Genomic DNA, 19,998 nt, shown 5'->3' on the forward strand with positions numbered 1-19,998 from the left:
AAGTCATTTCACAAGGACTTATGCTTTTGGGAATCACCATCAAAAATTCCATGCTATGATGTGGTATCAAGGCAGACTTTAGTGGAGAATAAACATATCTTAATGCAATTACTCCAAAAGAGGTACCCTACCCCAAAAAAGGTTAACATTTATAAACATGAACTCCTATACCTATCTCATCTGATCATACACAAAATGTTAGTATTCTATCTAAAGGGAGAAGGGGGGAAAGGTTTTTATCAACAAGTGGACTAGGGGTGAAACAACGATGTCCATTATCACCACTCCTATTCAATATATGTTAGCTTCAGCAATAAGAGAAGAAAAAGAAATTTAGAATTGGGAAGGAAGAGACAAATCTCTCACTCTTTGCAGATGACATGATGCCTATACCTAGAGAATCCCAAAAAATTATCTAAAAAAACTACTAGAAATAATTAGCAACTTTAGCAAAGTTGAAAGATATAAAATAAACCCTCATAAATTCTCAACATTTCTATATATGACTAGCAAGATACAGCAGAAAGAGCTAGAAAGAGAAATCCCATTCAAAGTAACCTCAGACAATATAAAATACCTGGGAGTCTATCTGCCAAGGCAAATTCAAAAACCTTTTGAAAACAATTACAAAACACTTCTCACACAAATAAAATCAGATTTAAATAACTGGGCAAACATCAACTGCTCATGGATAGGTCAATATAATAATATAATGTAATAAAAATAATAAAATGACAATAAAATAATATATAATATAATCTATATAATATATTAAAATAGATATGTTAATATATTTATTATACAGTATAATAAAAATGACAATTCTACTAAAACTAAACTACCTGTTTAGTGCCCTACCAATCAAAATTCCAAAAAATTACTTTAATGAGTTAGAAAAGGTTTTAAGTAAATTCATATGGAGAAATAAAAAGTCAAGAATTTCCAACAAAAAAAGTAAAAAAGAAGGTGGCTTAACCTTACCAGAGCTAAAATTCTATTATAAAGCATCAGTCATCAAAACTGTCTGGTATTGGCTAAGATATAGAGTGGTGGATCAGTGGAATAGACTAGGTGCAATAGCAGGAAATGATTATAGAAATCTGCTGTTTGATAAACCCAAAGAGTCCAGCTATTGGGACAAAAACTCTCTCTTCAATAAAAACTGTTGGGAAAAGTGGAAGTTAGTATGGAAGAAACTTAGATTAGAACACTTCACACCTTATACCAAGATAAGATCAAAATGGATATAGGATTCAGACATAAAAAAGCAATATTATAAATAAAACTAGAAGATCAAGGAGTAGGAGATGGAGAACATTATTAAAAACAACTAGATGATTTTGATTAAATTAAAAAGCTTTTGCACAGATAAAACCCCTGTAACCAAGATCAAAAGAAATCTAGTAAACTGGGAAACAATTTTTACAACTAGTATTTCTGACAAAGGACTAATTTCTAAAATATACAGAGAACTGAGTCAATTTTTCAAAAAAACAAGCCATTCCCCAACTGACAAATGGTCAAAGGATATGCAAAGGCAATTTACAGATGAGGAAATCAAAGTGATCCATAGTCATATGAAAAATTGCTCTAAATCATTACTTATTAGAGAAATGCAAATTAAAGCTTCTCTGAGGTACCACCTCACACCTCTCAGACTGGTCAATGTGACCAGAAAGGACAATGATTGATGTTGGAAGGGATGTGGGAAATCTGGGACACTAATACATTGTTGGTGGAGTCATGAATTCATCCAACCTTTCTGGAGAGCAATTTGGAATTACACCCAAAGGGTAATAAAAATGTGCCTACCCTTTGATATAGCAGTACTACTACTGGATTCATACCCTGAAGAGATCAGCCCTGTTTGTGGTGGCAAAGAATTGGAAATTGAGTGAATGTCCATCAATTGGGGAATAGCTGAGCAAAGTGTGGTATATGTATGTTATGGAACACTCTTGTTCTATTAGAAACCAGGAGGGATGGGAATTCAGGGAAGCCTGGAGGGATTTGCATGAACTGATGCTAAGCAAGATGAGTAGAACCAGAAAAACACTATACACCCTAACAACATGGGGGTGATGATCAACCTTGATGCACTTGCTCATTCCATCAGTGCAACATCAGGGACAATTTTGGGCTATCTGCAATGGAGAATACCATCTGTATCCAGAGAAGAATTGTGGAGTTTGAACAAAGACCAAAGACTATTACCTTTACTTTAGAAAAAAAAAAAACTGTTATCTTACTATGTAATTTTACTATCTCTCTTATGCTTTATTTTTCTTCCTTAAGGATATGATCTCTCTCTCTCAACATATTCAACTTAGATCAATGTATACCATAGAAACAATGTAAAGACTAACAGACTGCCTTGGGGGTGGGGGGGGGGGGGGGGAAACAATATTAGGGGAAAAACTGTAAAACTCAAAAGTAAATAAAATTTTTCTAAAAACAAAACAAGTGGACTCACTGAAAAATCTCCTAGAGTAGGTAACATGAGAGTTGAGCTTTAGAAGATGGGTAAGGATTCAATAGAGAAATTTCAGGCATAAAGAGATGGAGCAAAATGTAGGGTGTATAAGTGGATGCCAAAAATTTCAAATTATCTGAAGTTTAGCACACAGGGATGGATGGCAGTATGAGGTAAGGTTAGAAAAGTAGGATGGTATCAAATCATAGACAATCACATAGGAAATCAAAGAAGTCAAAGAGTATTGGTAAGCAATAGACAGGCATTGAAGGGTTCTTTTTTTTAATTTTTTTAGTTTTTTTTTCTTTTTTTTTTGCAAGGCAAATGGGGTTAAGTGGCTTGCCCAAGGCCACACAGCTAAGTAATTATTAAGTGTCTGAGGTCGGATTTGAACTCAGGTACTCCTGACTCCAGGGCTGGTGCTCTATTCACTGCGCCACCTAGCTGCCCCACATTGAAGGGTTCTTACAAAATAACAGGACCAGATATTCATAAGGAAGAGAAATCTGGCAATAGAGAGAAGAAAGTAAAATTAGGAAGATCTATTAAGAGCTCCACAGTACAAGCAAGTATTAATGAAAGCCCAAACAATGGTTGTAGCCTTGAAAATATAAGAAAGGTTGGGTGGTAGAGATCTGGTTAAATCAGAACTGACAGTACATGATAAATTATCTGATATAAGTAAAGCAAAAGGAAGTACTGAAGTTAATCCTACTGAGCTCAACCACCAAATCAAATGATAGATTCACAAGGGGAATTTTGGAGAAAAACTATCAGCACAGTTTCAGACATAGTGATTCTAACATGCTAGAAGATCTATGAATAGATATTTTACTGGTAGTTGGAAAGTAACTCTAAAAGGCGAGCTACCTCCTGTCTCCTGAGCCCTGATACCTCCTGTACCACATTACCCACTGCTTATGCTTGCAATAAGGTGGAGTTCCTGACATCTCACAAGACAGAAAAATGACACCTGTCAAAAGGGACCCTGAATTTAATAATCACCTACCCTCTCTCAGTGAACCTGACCCCATTCAATGACACTCTGCCTGAACTCATATCCAGAAGTTTAGCATATACCCACCCCTTTATTACTCTCCTGATTCCAGTGATACTGACGTTCTGACTGCTAAAGAGCAAATTATCCTCTTTGGATTCCAGATTTCTGCTCCTTTTATGCAAAATATTTCACGTCTACCCTCTGGATCTGTCTGCTTCTTTCATTATTCCCCTCAGTAATTCCTGCTGCAAAATTAACAAATTTCCCATCTAACAGCAGAAATATAAAACAGGTCAATACCAAATAATTACAGTTTTACTTTGAAATATAAGTTTTATACTATTATCTCTATTTTCTTTCTCTAACAAATATTAAAAATATATTGGGTTTATTAAAGCAGCTTGTTTCTTTGAATTATTCTTAAATTCTAGTCCTTTTAAAGTTAAAACTCTTCTGGATCTCATGTTTCATCTTCTAGTACTCACTGATATGGTTTCTCTCCAACAATAAAATGTTTTTTCAAATAATAAAAATTTTATTCTCTGTTAATCAACTCTTATGACCTCCCTTCAGCTATATACATTGGGTCCCCTACACTAGATATAGGGCCATATAATCAATATCCACAAGTGTTCTACTTCCAAGTACCAAAATTCCTTTATCCAGCCAAAATCTTTTCTCATTCTATCTCTCCTTTTGACTTACCTTTTGCCTACCATTATTCTCTGCTTTCACCTTCATGGGTGCAGGGTTACCCTTAATTGACCTGTAAAGAGACTATAATCTCCTCTCTTCTAAATCTAGAACCTATGATGAACCAGTCAATATTGTTCTCTTCTCTCAAGTCCCTAAATCCCTATATACTATCACTGATCTTGCCCTGAAAAGTCTCCACCTTAGATTATTCCTACCATTTACTACCTTCACTCCTACTCATATGCTGCTGAAATAAGCTGGAGAAAATAATGAAACCAGCTCTTCCCTTGAGCCGTCCTAGGTAATCATTTAAAATGGTGAGGTATTCTCTTGATCCAGAGAACCCCACAAAATCATGCAAGTCAAGGGGTTCAAATCTCCAGGTCCACTTCAAGAACACCCATGAAACAGCTCAAGCCATCAAGGGCATGCACATCCGAAAAGCTACCAAGTATTTGAAAGATGTCACATTGAAGAAACAATGTGTTCCATTCTGTCGATATAATGGTAGCGTTGGCAGGTGTGCCCAGGCTAAGCAGTGGGGTCGTTGGCCAAAAAAGAGTGCTGAGTTCTTGCTGCATATGCTTAAAAATGCAGAGAGCAATGCTGAATTAAAGGGTTTGGATGTGGATTCTCTGGTCATTGAGCATATCCAGGTTAACAAGGATCCCAAAATGAGACGGCATACTTACAGGGCTCATGGCTGAATCAACCCATACATGAGTTCTCCTTGCCATATTGAGATGATACTGAAAAGGAACAAATTGTTCCTAAACCAGAAGAGGAAGTTGCTCAAAAGAAAAAGATATACCAGAAGAAACTGAAGAAACAAAAGCTTATGGCACAAGAGTAAATATGACATTAGAATGCAAATAAAAGTGAAATGAAAAAAATTGTTACCATTAAAAAAAAAGAAAGAAAATAATGAAACCAAACTGGGTAGGTTCACTACAAAATTATATTGAAAAATATATTTTTAAAAATCTGGTCCCTCACTTTAGCTAGGTAATCATTTCCTGTTCTCCTGCTCACCAGAGCAGCTTTCCCAAATCTTTTCCTTCCTTCTCAAACCTCCAGTTGTTTCCTATGCCTTCCTTCCCCTCTCTTATCTGAGAACTTTCCCTTTTATTTTACTGAAAATATTGAAGTCACTTGCTGATATTTTTTCTGTCACTATCTTCAACTTCACCCTTTGCCATGAAGTGGTAGCTCTTCTCTTTGCCAAGTCAAACTCTTTAACATGCAAAATTGATCCCATTTTATCCCATCTTCTCCAGAAGATTGTCCCCCTTTAGCATCCATCCCTCATTCTCTCACTTATCTTCAATCTTTTCTTTTCTACTCTCTATTTCCCTACAAAATGTGTCTCCCCCATCCTCAAAAAAATCCTCACTTGTTCCATCCAACTCCATTAGCTATCATTCTATAGCTCTCTTCCCTTTTGCAAATGAGCTTCTTGAGAAGGCCATCTACCATATGTGCCTCCAATCTCATTTCTCTTCTTAATTCTCTACAGTCTGGTTTCCAACCTTATTATTCAACTGAAACTACTTTCTGCAAAGTTACCAATGATGTCTCATTTTCCAAATCTAATGGCTTTTTTTCAATCCCCATCCTTCTTGACCTCTCTTGCAGCCTCTGAGACACTGTAAATCACTCTTCTTTATGTTCTCTTCTTTCTTGGTTTCCATGAAATTACTCAATCCTACATCTCCTCCTATATCTGACTATTCCTTCTTAGTCTCTTGCTGGATCTTGGGATAGATTAAGCCTGCTAATTGTGGGTGTCCCACAGGATTCTGTCCTAGGTCCTCTTCTTTTATTCTTCTATATCACAGGTCAGCAAACTACTGCCCACAGACCAAATCCAACCTATTTATTTTTCCAGGCCAGTGAGCTAAGAATGCTTTTTACATTTTAAAACTTTTATTGTATTTTTAAAATATAAAAATCATTCTTAGCTTGCAGGCATACAAAAACAAGATGAATTTGGTCCTCTCCCTCAGTTTATTGACCTTAGTCTATACTATTTCACTTGGTAATCTTATAAGCTCCCATAGATTCAAAGATCATCTCTATGTTAATGACACTCAGCTCTACATATCCAGCCCTAATCTCTTGATCTCTAGACTTGCATCTGAGTGCTGGATATCTAAAACTAGATGGCCTGTACACATTTTAACCTCAACATATCCAAAACTGAACTCATTATCTTTCCTCCCCAAACCCATCCTCCCAGTCACCCAGGCTTCCAATTTCACTTTCTCACCACCCCCATATCCAATCTGCAGCCAAGTTTTATCAATTTTACCTTCTTAACATCACTCACATATGTCCCTTTCTCTCCTCTCACACTTCCATCACCTTGGTGCAGGTCAATCATTCACCTTATACCTGAACTATTGTAATAGCCTGCTGACCACTCCCTGACAAAAGATTCTCCTTACTTCACTCCATTCTCCACTCAGCCATTAAAGTGATCTTCCTAAAGCAAAGCTGACCATATCATTACCCCTATCTAATAAAGTTATTGAATCATCTCCCAATCAATCATCTCCTAATCACTTCCAGAATCAAATATAAAACTCTGGCTTTCAAAGCCCTTCATAAATGCTTCCCCTCCCACTACTTTCCAGTGATCTTATATCTCTCTCCTTTCCCCTGCCCTCTACCACTCTACAATTCTCTGCTGTTGCTCAAATAAGATACTCCATCTCCTAGCTCTAGGCATTTTCACTGTTTCATATACCTAAAATTCTCTCCCTCCTCATTTCTACTTTCTGGCTTCCTTCAAGTTCCTGCTGAAATTCCACCTTCTAGGAGAAGCTTTTCTTGATTTTCCTTCCCTTCCTTCTAGAGATTCTCTCCAATCATGTACCTATTTTGTTTGTACAGAGTTCTCATGTTGTCTGCTCCATCAGACTGTTTCCCCAAGAGCAGAATCTGCCTTTTTCCTTTCTTTGCATCCCCAGTGTTTAGAAACAGTGTGTGACACATAGTAGGTGCTAATAAATGCTTACTGACTTCATTCCAGAATCTGATAAAAAGGTGGCCCTTGCCTTAGGCAGGCAAACACTGTACATACATCGAAATTGAAGCCAATGGCCATGAGCTCCCTCTTCTTTTTTCATCTCATACCCTTTTTATATTAACCTGTTTATCTTTCTGTATTCACTCTATGATGATGATGTAGCCCTTCTTCTTGCTAAGGACAACCCCTCTATATGAGATAGGGATTCCATCCCTTTTCATCATCTGAAGAATCTGACCTCACTCTCATCTCCCCTTTCTCTCTAATCTTCCATCTCTTCCTATTTACTGGCTCCTTTCCTTCTGCCTACAAATACATCTGTATCTCCCTGATCCTTAATAAAAAAAAAAATTTTAAAAACCTCACTAGATCCTGCCATCCTAGCATCCTATGTCTTCCCTTACTTTCTCTGCAAAAAAGTCTTTGAGGGGTGGCTAGGTGGCACAGTGGATAGAGCACCGGCCCTGGAGTCAGGAGTACCTGAGTTCAAATCCGACCTCACATTTAATAATTACCTAGCTGTGTGGCCTTGGACAAGCCACTTAATACCATTGCCTTGCAAAACTAAAAAAAAAAAATTCTTTGAAAAATTAATTTATACATCTTTCTTCAACTTCCTCTTTTCACCTCCTTCTACATTCAACCTGGTTTCTGATCTTATCTTTCAAATGAAATTATTCTCTCCAAAGTCATCAATGATTCCATATATAATGACATTTTTTTTCAATCCTTATCCTTCTTGACCTTCTTGTAGAACTGACATAGTTAACCAGACTCTCCACCTGAATACTCTTTCCTCTCTAGGATATCGCTATATTGCTCTTTTGTTTCTCTTCCTGACTGCTCCATCTCAGTCTCCTGTGATATATTTTCATTATCATTAGTTTTACAATAATATGGTAACTCCAGGTCTCTGTTTCAGGCCTTTTTCTCTTTCTATCACCTCATTTGACAATCTCATTAACTCCCATCAATCCAATTATCATCTCCATAGGAATGATTCCCAGATCTTTATTTCCATCCCTAGTTTCTCCCCTGAGTTTCAGCTCTGCATTATTAATTGCCTATTAAATATTTCAAATTAGATGTCCAGGGAATATCTATTCTGCATGTAATTTAAATGTACACACACACACACACACACACACATACATATATATATATATATCTTTATATAATTAACTATGTATCTGTATCTGTATCTGTATCTGCATCTGCATCTGCATCTGCATCTGCATCTGCATCTGTATCTGCATCTGCATCTGCATCTGCATCTGCATCTGCATCTGCATCTGCATCTGCATCTGCATCTGCATCTGCATCTGCATCTGTATCTGTATCTGTATCTGTATCTGTATCTATATCATTTGTTGTGTCTCTCTCTTTAGAAGCTCCTTGAAGACAAGGATTGCTTTTGCCTCTCTTTATATCTCCGGTGATTACACAGTATCTGTCCAGCAATAAGCACTTAAAAAATGCTTGTTAAATGATTGGGAATTACCTACATAGAAATGATTATTGAAGCTGTAAGGGGGAAAAAATGTGATTGCTAAGGAATATTATATATAGAATATATAGAAAGAAAAGGAAAAAAAGCCAAGATCATACCTTCCTTAATTGGCTAAGACAAAGAAGAGAAGCAAAGGAAAGGAATGGTTAAAGCTGGAAAGTGTGGAATCTTTGATGCCTTGAGCTCAAAGGGTCAGAAGATTAATAAAAATAAAATAATTATTATTATTCATATTTCAAATGGAATTTTAAGGTTTGCAAAGTATTTCCTCAAAACAATTCTGTAACATTGGCAATAAAATATTATTCCCACTTAGCAGAGATTAAGGTTCATAGCAAATGAGGTATGGTCTCTGCTCAAGATAAATTTAGTCAAGGAAGAGATAATGCCATAGGTTCCAATGATCATATAGCATTGTCAGGCTTCTATAACGACATCCACAACAGAAGTCACCCACACAATGATCAGTATTATTATAAGCGATTTCATTCCCCTTTGAGGAAAAAATAGATTGACAAATGATAAGCTTCATATTTACTCAGTATTTGATGAAGTAAATGTCAGTAAATGTCAGGTACTCTTTTTTTTTAAGTTAAATTTGAGTGTCCTGTGAACAAGGAGATGGAAAAAAAGAAAGAAAAGCTTGGATTTCACTTAAGTGACTAGCAAATTGACATACTTGTCATTATTATGTACAATGACTTCACATAATTACAAAGTCACTAGGAACCAAGTATATATATATATATATATATACATATATATATATATATATATATATATACATATATATATATATATATTCATGTTGAGAGCTGCATTTCATTCATTTAAGTAACAACAGACCCATATGTACAATAGGCACAATTTTTATAAATTAAGGAAAAAATAAGTAGAAAGAGAAGGCAAAAAGTGTAAAGGGAGCTGAAGTCATGTATATTCTATGCTAATAAAACAACTTCTAATATTATATGTTCACTTCAACTCATTGCTCATCTGTATATTTTTTTGACTGTTGAGATTTTCAATTTTTTCAGTTACTGTTTAATTTGGTCACAATGAATTGATTACAGTGGTCATTACAATTAACCAAAGATAAGAAAGACCTTCTTTGCATAGATAAGAAATCTAAGGACATAGAACTAGGAATTCAAAGTTAGGACTCACACTGAAACCACTCCTGATCAGACAGCCAAGAACAGCAAATTTACCTATTATTCAATCAATCAGATAATAATCATTTATTAAGCACTTATGAGATAAGTGCAAATGCTAGGAATACAAATATAGGAAAAAATACCTGTCAGTTCCCACCCTCAAGGAGCTTACACTCTAATGGGGAAAGACACACATGAAAATAAGATAAAAAGAGAAGAGGGATGTGCTGAGGTCTCCAGTCAGAGAGACTACAACCTGGTGAGAAAGACAGACCTGGCTGGCCTAGGTGCCTTCACTGAAGTGAGCTTCTAGGAGAAACAAACAATCAGAAAGAGGGACCATAGAGACTACTTGTAAAAGAGGTAGGCTTCTAGGACAAAGAAGATTCTGGGGCATGGTAGAGAAGTAGGAAGTACCATTGGGAGTGAATTAATCCATCTATACTATAACACCATCAAGTTGATTGAGAAACTTCATACCTCCTAAAGGAGTCTAAATATTTCTATACACTAGTCCATCAAAGTCTGAAAGAGGGGCACCCTTTAAAAGATGTGAATGGGCTATTCCCAGTTTCCTAGACTTTACAATATGGCTACTTTCAGTGAGTCAGTCAAAGTAGTTTAAGGTTTAGAAGCTATGTATACAACCACTGAAAGATTGAAAGGGCTAAAATCTTGACACCTCAGTTACCCATCTGTAATTTTAACATGTGAGTTGGAAAAACTCAACTGATCCCCTGAAAAAACTACCCTAGTTCCAATCTATACTTTTTTTTTAGGTTTTTGCAAGGCAAATGGGGTTAAGTGGCTTGCCCAAGGCCATACAGCTAGGTAATTATTAAGTGTCTGAGACCAGATTTGAACCCAGGTACTCCTGACTCCAAGGCCGATGCTTTATCCACTATGCCACCTAGCCACTCCCCAATCTACACTTGTAATACTCTTTACATTACATGCTTTCTTCTTTCCTATCCATGCATTCCTATGTAGAGATCCTAGAACAAATGCTCCAAGCATAGCAGTAGTATTGATAAAGCTCTTTTGGGCAAACGGTAAGGGTCCTAGCTCAGAGAATGCATAGATGGAGGATCAGAAATTCTAACTCAAGGCCTTAAGCACATATCCTCTCTTCAGTCTATGATAAACTTATAAGATGGGATAGGTCATACATCACACTTTTACCTTTCATGACACCCCCCTCCCCAACTAAATCCCAAAATATGAAAGGAAGAAACAAATGACAACTTGTCTCTCCACTAATTAAAATCCTAGAAAGTCTGAAGTGAAACAAGAAAGAATATACATAAACTCCAAAAAGCAAGGCTCTTAAGTTATAAAGGCCAAGGAAGTTGAGTTACTAGCTACTAGCACTTCACAATCTATGAACCCTGGCATCTTCATGGCCACAACTGAGAGGCATGTGACAGATTTCAGAGTCAAATAGGAATTTTTTTAACCCTTGTACTTCAGTAAAGACCAAGTCAGCTGTACCAGAGTGGTACAGTGCTGGGTTAAGAATCAGCAATACTGAGTTAATCTCAGTAGTCTGACACTTATTACTTAAGTCTCAGTTAGTCTGCCACTTCTACCTGGGTCACCTTAGGAAAGTCACTTGCCTTTTTGGATTACATTTCTTTATTTTATAAAAGAGCTTGTTGGTTTTGATAACCTCCAACACCTCCTCCTTAGTTCAGAATCTATGATCTTGCTAGAACACTTAAGGTTGCCAGGCAACTATCTTTTCACTTTTCTGGAGTGCTGACAGATATTACATAACTATCCAATCTGACAGCATTTGCTACTAAATGGTGGGAAATGGATAAGAGAAATGAGGAGTAGTTAGGTGGTACAGTGGATAAAGCACCAGCCCCACTGGAGTCAGGAGGACCTGAGTTCAAAGCCAACCTCAGACACTTAATAATTACCTAGCTGTGTGATCTTGGGCAATCACTTAACCCCATTGCCTTGCAAAAACTTGAAAATAAAAAAAAGAAACAAATTTCCTCTTCAACTGCCAAAAAAAAAATAACCCCCTGAGCTTAACTGTTACTATTACTCAAAGACCATTGTATTTAAATAAACATTTATTTAGTAGTAGATCAAGTTTTGAAATCTCATTTGGTGATTTTGGTATTATACATCATTATTAAGCCATAAAGTTTCCATAGAAATAGATGGCTAAAGAAATCAGATTCAAAACTTCCATAACCTGCTGCTTAAAGACAATTCTCATACCATATTATTTCTTGGTGCTTGTGTCTTCCTCAAACCATCTTATGTGGTATATGTGTTCATCTATATACTATCTGAGTTTAGTATTTTACTTGCAGCCTTGAGTTATACCAAGAATAAGAGGAGCTGAGAAGACTCAATAAGAGACTTATGCAATAACCTGGAAAGCCAAAATAACATAAGGATACCAAATAACCATGCTGGCTTGTGATTATCTGACACAATTTATATTACATAGTAATTTATCTATTAGAGGTTTCTAAGTTTCTCATTTTTATTGAGCGATTTCAAATTCGAGCTTTTGTCTAGACCTTCATTCTTGTTTTATGTTTACCCAATAATTCTCTCCCTTTGCCTTTTTAGATTTCCTAGCATTGGGGGACCTGTAATTTCCTAGATGTAGGATTTATTTTCCCCATTTTCAAAATTCTTAATGGAAAACTAACAACATCTTGTTGGCTAATTCCAAAATCACTATATAAAAGACCTAATTAAAGCTTTAGAATAATCCAGCAGAAAAGACTTACCAGGCTTCAGAAATCAAACTTTTGGCACCTGGGTCTTCATTATTGCTCCATTAGTTGTGTGGCATATCCTATTTTGCAAGTGAAGCTTATGAAAATAATAAATGCAGTATATGCAAGGCAAACACTGACTTGTGATTCACGTATCAGCAGGAACTAAAATATGAAATCATTCTTATCTCAGCAAATAATGTCATAAAACCCAAGAGTCTCTTAGTGTTGCTACCACTCATTTATATTTAAGAAAGTTGTGGCATATAGCACAGCTTCTAGAAATCAGGATTGTTTTAAAGGACCCCTCACTTTAAAAGAGATAATGCTGTCATTCAAAATCATTCAAATGAAAAACACAATCTCTATGGCACAGCTCTGGACAGATGTTTGGTGTCATGACAGATTATATTAGTCTGGAGAAACAATGAGGAAAAATAGTCTTTTCTAATAATATGGTGATGATGCAAATCAACTCGTACAGGCTTGTGTATTTTATATATCTGAAAGGAATTGTCAAGCATTTCAAAGAATATTATTAACTGATGAATTCTGGGGAATCAAGTGAAATACAATGAGCTCATTTTGAAAAAAATGTTTATTGATTGGATTGAAATTGGCAAACATGAAATTATATTTTCAATTCAGAAATCTTAGTTTGCTAAGAATAAGACCCAATACATTTTTAAAACCATTACATGGCAGCTCATTTATCAGAACAATGAAGTACTAAATTATTTTCCAAAGCAGTGATGATAATATTATCAAGCAATAACTGACACTCACACAAGCACCTTAATATTATAAAAGTGCTCTACCTACATCATCTTTTTTGAGCTTCCCAAAAAGCTTTATGTGGTAGGTCCTATGGGAATTATTAATTTAATTTTATAAATGGGGAACTAAGGTTCAGAGAGATTATATGACTTGGTCACAGTCACAATATTAATAAATATAATACAGAGAATTTGAGTTCAGCTCCTCAACTATAAGATCAACAGTCTATCACTATACTGCTTCTTTCAAACAGATTGTTCACATTGTCATTCTGATTATTACAAGTGCAGATAGGTAGACAAAGAGATATACATTTTTGTGCGCATATGTACATAAGCATACACAATACACATATCATATATAAAGTACATATGTGTGCATATGAATAGACACAGCTATACATATAAACATATGAACATGCATGTGTGTGTGTGTGTGTGTGTGTATATATATATATATATATATATATATATATATATATATACACATATATCCTGTTTACCAGGGTTAGGGATACAATCCATGATCATGAAAGAAGTGCTTTTCCTGTAAGACTGACTATGCCCCTTGGTTTTATACATTTATTAGGCAAATTAATACCATTAATGCTATTTCATTATCAAAAATGATAATTTTATACCATCACTAGAAATAAAGGCAATTAATCAAATAAATAATTATTTAAGTTCCTATTATATTCCTATCCCTGTACTATGAGCTAAAATACAAGTACAAAGAATGAAAAAAAATTGCTATTCACAAGGAACTTACAATCTAATAGTAGAAACAGACATATGTAAATTTAGAACACAAATACAAAATAAAGAAAATAGAAATATCAGCCACAAAGATACAAAGTACACTGGGAGAATGAGCACTAGCATTTGAGGGGGATGGCAAATGCTTTGTGCAGAAGACAATGCTCAAGTTGCATCTTTAAAGAAGAAAGCAGCTCTACAAAGCAGAGGTAAAGAGAAAGAGGATTCCAGAATTACAAAATGAACAGTGCAAGCACTCAGAGACAAAAACTGGAGTGTGGTGTGTGTCCTTCAGAGACAGGCCAGTCTCACTGGCAAAGTACAGAAGGAGTCAGAAAGGCAGACAAGGACCAAGCTATGTTGTTGCTGTTAGTATTTGTCCTTCGTTCTCAGAGAGGACCATGAAATCATGAAGGCAATAACATACCTAGCAAGTGAATTGGATTTGAATGAAGGAGAGCTGTGCAAAGTCACCAGCTTCACTTTTCCTTTGGAGTCATCTGGTTCCAATGGCCAGATATGGATCAGGACAACTGAAGATGGCCCTGGATGCAGAGAGTTGTGAAGGGGTTTACAAGCTAAAGAAGGATTATATTTTTATCCTAAAGGTAATAGAAGTCATTAGAAATGACTAAATAGAATCACATGATCAGTTCTGTACTTAAGGAAAATTACTTTGGCAGCAATGTATAGAACAAACCAGAATGGTAAGAGACTTGGGGTCCGTGGCAATAATCTAGAAGAGGAGATGAGGGCCTATAATAGAGTAGTAGCTGTATGAGAGTATAGAAGGGGTCAGATCTAAGAGATGTTATGAATGATTGGATATGTGTACTGAAGAATAAAGAGTCCAAGATAATTTAAAGATTAGAAACCATGAAGAATAAAAGATAGTTGTGTCTTTAATAGAAATAAGGAGGTTTGAAAGAAGAGATGATTTGAGGGGGAAAGATGAATTCAGTTTTGGACATCTAGAATGTAAGATTTCTCTAGGACATCCAGGTTGAAATGTATAAGCAAGTGTTTCTATCAGACTGAAGTTCAGGGAACATGCATATCTGTGTATAAAATACACACACATACATGCTAGACTTGGAGGCAGGAAGACTCAAGTTCTGCATTCACATTTGGCCTCAGATACTTACTAGCTGAGTGACTAGTATGTGAGTCACTTAATTGCTTGCTTCAGTTTCCTCATCTATAAAATGAACTGTAAAAGGAAATGGCAAACTACTTCAGAATCTGCTAAGAAAAGCCCAAATGGGGCCACAAAGAGTTGGACACAACTGAAAATGACTGAACAACAATAATTAACAATATGTGGGTGTATATGTGTATATACACATAAATGCACATATGTGTACAAATACACAAAAATACATAAATACACATGTATGTACATGTGTTTATTTATAAATATTACATAAAGGTATACCTTGAAGATATTGTGGGTTCAGTTCCAGACCATGACAATAAGGTGAATCATGAATACATTCCCAATACATATAAAAGTTAGGTTATACACACTACAGTATATTAAGTATGCAATAGTATTATATATTTTTAAATGTGTATAACTTAATTAAAAATACTTTATTGCTAAAAATGCTAACCATCATCTAAGCAAAAAAGTTTGCCAAATCGATTTATTCTTCCTTTCATTTGAACACTTAGAGGCCACTGTAGAGTTATTTTCTGGCTTAATTTCATTATTGTTATATGTCAAAGAATAAAGAAATCCAAGAAGAGGGACATAAGGAACAGCTGGTCAGTGGAACAGTCAGAACAGATATAGCATTTATCATTTAAGTTTACCATATTAACATGGTTACAGTTCATGGTACCCCAAAACAATTATATATTAGTAAGATCAAAGATTACTAATCGCAGATCACCATAGCAAGTATAATAATAATTTTAAAAAGTTTAAAATATTGCAAAAATTACAAAGACACAGAGACACAATGTAAGATTTTGATGTTGGAAAAATAGCACCAACAGACTTGCTTGATGCAGAATTGCCACCAACCTTCAATTGTTTTTTTTGGTTTGTTTTTTGCAAGGCAAATGGGGTTAAGTGGCTTGCCCAAGGCCACACAGCTAGGTAATTAAGTGTCTGAGACCAGATTTGAACCCAGGTACTCCTGACACCAGGGCCGGTGCTTTATCCACTACACCACCTAGCTGCCCCCAACCTCCTTCAATTGTTAAAATATGTGTGTGTGTGTGTGTGTGTGTGTGTGTGTGTGTGTGTGTGTGTGTGTGTGTGTTGCAGTAAAGCAAAGCACAATAAAACAAACTATGCCTGTACAGAAATATATTACATACAAAATACATACACATTTGAATGTAACATAGTACTTCTTTATGACATGGAAAAAAGTAGTAAAGAATAAAATTCTGATGTCCAAAATAGAATTCTTTAGCTTGTGAGGATCAATTTAGGGTGTCAGAGCAAAGTGGAACTGAGTGAAATCTAAAGAAACCTGTATTGCTTTCTCCAAATGCATCCTAGAGAAGAAATAGTACAAAAACTGAGAACAGGGACCCAAGGGTGTGATTAACATTTGAATTCAGGCTGTAAATTCAAAAGAGGAGAGAGAGAGAGTAGAGCCTGCAGAAGCTAATAAGACTGAGGATGAACAGCAGAAAGGACTACAGGGCTGTAGACCCATTTCCATCAGCACAATGGTACTGATTATTGAAGAATTGTCTTTCAGAAAGATATGATATAATATGGTAGCCTAGCTATCTCTCCCTGCCCCTCATCTTCCTGGGGAATGAGAGGGAGATAAGAGAGAAGGAAAGGGAAAGAAAAGATATGTTAAATTCAGAGTTCTATTCTTTAAACTAAGTTTCTTTGTATTTTCTATTTAATTAGTTTTATCTCTTAGATAAAATTTTGATCTATCTTCTGATTTCAATGATTTATTAATTGTGAATAAGTTTCAAAAAGAGACAGAAACAATAGGGAATGTTATGCACGTAGGAAGAGAGCCAAAGAAGACTAAACCAGAAGGTAGAGCAGTTCTCAGCTGGGGGTATCTAATCTAATCTTATAGATTGTAAGAGTAACAAAGCAGAATAACAAATCACTTCATCAGAACCTCAAGATTCTCTGAGCACAAGGTTGGGTGCCTCCTAAGAGGCAGCCTCTAACAAATTTACTATGGTTGTTCTCTCCAAGGGTCCAGGTAAAGGGGAAAGTCTAAATAGTTGGGGGAAAGTGGCACTGCCCACACTAAGGTTAGATTAATTAAAAGGATCAGAGAGTTTTCCTGCTAACAGATACTTCCCACCCAGACTAAGCTCTTCTCCAGCAGTGATGGGATTAAAGATAAAGAAGAAAGGTATTTTCTTAGTAGTAGTTAATAATGGTTGTGTTAACATTAGCATCTGCCTCACTAGTTAAAGTGCTAAGGAGCTGGAATTCTATTAAGTTAGTTTAACAGGAAGTAATTGCTATTATACATTACAGTCCACTGCCTAGAGCCACTCCAAAACCAAATAAAGCATGAGTTATGCTATAGGAGTCATGTTGAGGAAATATTTTGTACCTGATCAACAAACACTCCAGAAAGATATACTTACTTATTCCTATAACTAAACCAAAAAGAATAATCAAGGGACACACACACACACACACACACACACAGACACACACACACACACACACACACACACACACACACACACACACACACAAATATCCTATTTTCCTAATTTTTATTTTCCAGGAGAGAGAAAGAGAGCTAAGGGCTGGAGATATAAGGAAAGGTAACAACAAGGAACATGCTTTCTAATGAATAAAAGAAAGTGTTTATGTACTGGAAATTCAAAGTAAAAAATACCATATCCAGAAAATGCAGTCCACTTCATCATTAGCATCTATAAATGTTACTGATATAAAGTAAAGACTTTAGGGTTTGATACATATATATGAATGCTTTAGATGCATGAGTAAGATGAAAGTAAACTGAAGATTATTTGAAAGCAACTTTTCCAAATCTTGAAAAAAACAGAATTTTTCAGATAAAATTATTTTTCATAAGTTAAAAAACCCCCCTTTTTCAAAAATCACATCCAAAAGAACAAATGGACAGTTTGCATCTCTAAGGTTATTTACAGAATTGCTTAGTATAAAAAGTATCAATTGATAGGAGAAATGCTGATGCTACTTACATAAATTATCTTCTGTTATTTCCTAGATTTCTCCCAGTGTCACTCTACTACCTTCTCACAGAAAACTAATCACCATAACAAACAATTTTTTTTTTTTAGGAAAAAGAGGAAGAAGTTACTCAAAATTTTTCAATGGTTCCCTTTTGCCACTAGGATAAAATACAAAATTCTCAGCCTGGCATTTAAAAACTTTCCCTAATTTGGCTCTAAACCACTTTTTCAGTCTTATTTCAAGTTATTCCCCTTCCTGTATTCCCTGTTCTAATCAAACCTGTCTGCCATATATTTCCCATATATTTCATTCTCTATCTTCTGAGTTCATATCTTTACACAAAATGGTACAGTGTGACTGGAATATAATCCTTTCTTACCTCCACCCACATGGAATACCTCATTCCCTTCAAAGCACAGTTCAGATGCCACCTGAAAGATAACTTCCCACATTTTCCAATTTGTCTTTCCCTCTTTAAATACTTTGCAATATTTTACATTTATTTTTATTTGCCCATTGGCATGCATATGCATGCAAACTATGAGCACACGTATACATACTACCCCTAGTAAAATTCAAGTCTCTGAAGGCAAGAGCTTTTTCTTTATATCTCCAGCCTCTAGCACATACTATATCTTACACATAATAGGTGCTTAATCAATGTTTCTTGAATTGAATATCAGAGTATGGCATCATGACATATAACAGAAAAAAATTGAAAACAAATTCAAGAGAAGTCCTTGAGTCCAACAAAGTCAAAAAATCCTAGGCTGAACTGAGTCTTATGACAAATGTCCAGAGAGCTTCCATAACTGGGAAGAGATGACAGGAGGACAGGAAAAAGATAGGAAGTCCTCTGGCACTAGATGGACTTAGATGGCCCTCCTGTGACAAATGTAAAGAAGGATGCTGATGAGAGCTGTGAAGCTTGGGCAGACACAAGTCTATGATCAGCGTCATTGATGGGAACTTTCCAACAGAAACAATCATAGATGCATCTGAATGTTATTAAAGAGAAGATGAAGATCAAGGAAAGGCCACCTGGGAGGGATTGTTGAAAGACAGGTCAATGCATTGATGGTATAACTGTGGGCTGTTTTAACCATTCCAGAAAGCACTTTTGCACTGCACAAAGAAAGTAAAATAGCTATACCCTTTGACCCAGTAATTTCATTTCTAGGGGGCAGCTAGGTGGTGCAGTGGATAGAACACTGGCCTTGGAGTCAGGAGGATGGAAGTTTGAATTAGGTCTCAGACACTTGTCACTTCCTTGTCGTGTGATCTGAGGCAAGCCACTTAACCCTGACTGCCTCAAACCCAGGGCCATTTCCAGTCATCCTGATTCATATCTGGCACTAGACCTAGATGGCTTTGGAGGAGAAAGTGAGGCTGGAGATTTAGTACAGCCCCCTCACTCAAATCTAATTCATTTGCTTGGCATGGCATCATCTCCCTAATGTCATGCTTTTCTTTGACCATCATTTCTAGGCATTTACCCCAAGGAAGTCAATGACAAAAAGAGAAGAAACCATTCTTGGTTTCTGTTTAGGGTCCTGTTGGTACAAGAGTACCAACCTCAGGCCTGACTTAATCACAAACAACCAACCAAGGATTCACTTTGTCCCCTACTATAAGACCCCAGTGGCTTTATGCCACCTCCTATCCACTCTTTCAG

General features: G+C 36.0%; 1 protein-coding gene across 1 annotated transcript in view; it reads right to left on the reverse strand.

Annotated features, from left to right (window-relative positions):
• The window catches only part of COX16 (cytochrome c oxidase assembly factor COX16), a 115,062-nt gene that overhangs the window by 85,488 nt on the left and 9,576 nt on the right, over nucleotides 1-19,998 (reverse strand). The window lies entirely within an intron of this gene.

The sequence above is a fragment of the Macrotis lagotis genome, chromosome 4 (assembly GCF_037893015.1).
Source record: "Macrotis lagotis isolate mMagLag1 chromosome 4, bilby.v1.9.chrom.fasta, whole genome shotgun sequence".
Classification (NCBI taxonomy): domain Eukaryota; kingdom Metazoa; phylum Chordata; class Mammalia; order Peramelemorphia; family Peramelidae; genus Macrotis; species Macrotis lagotis.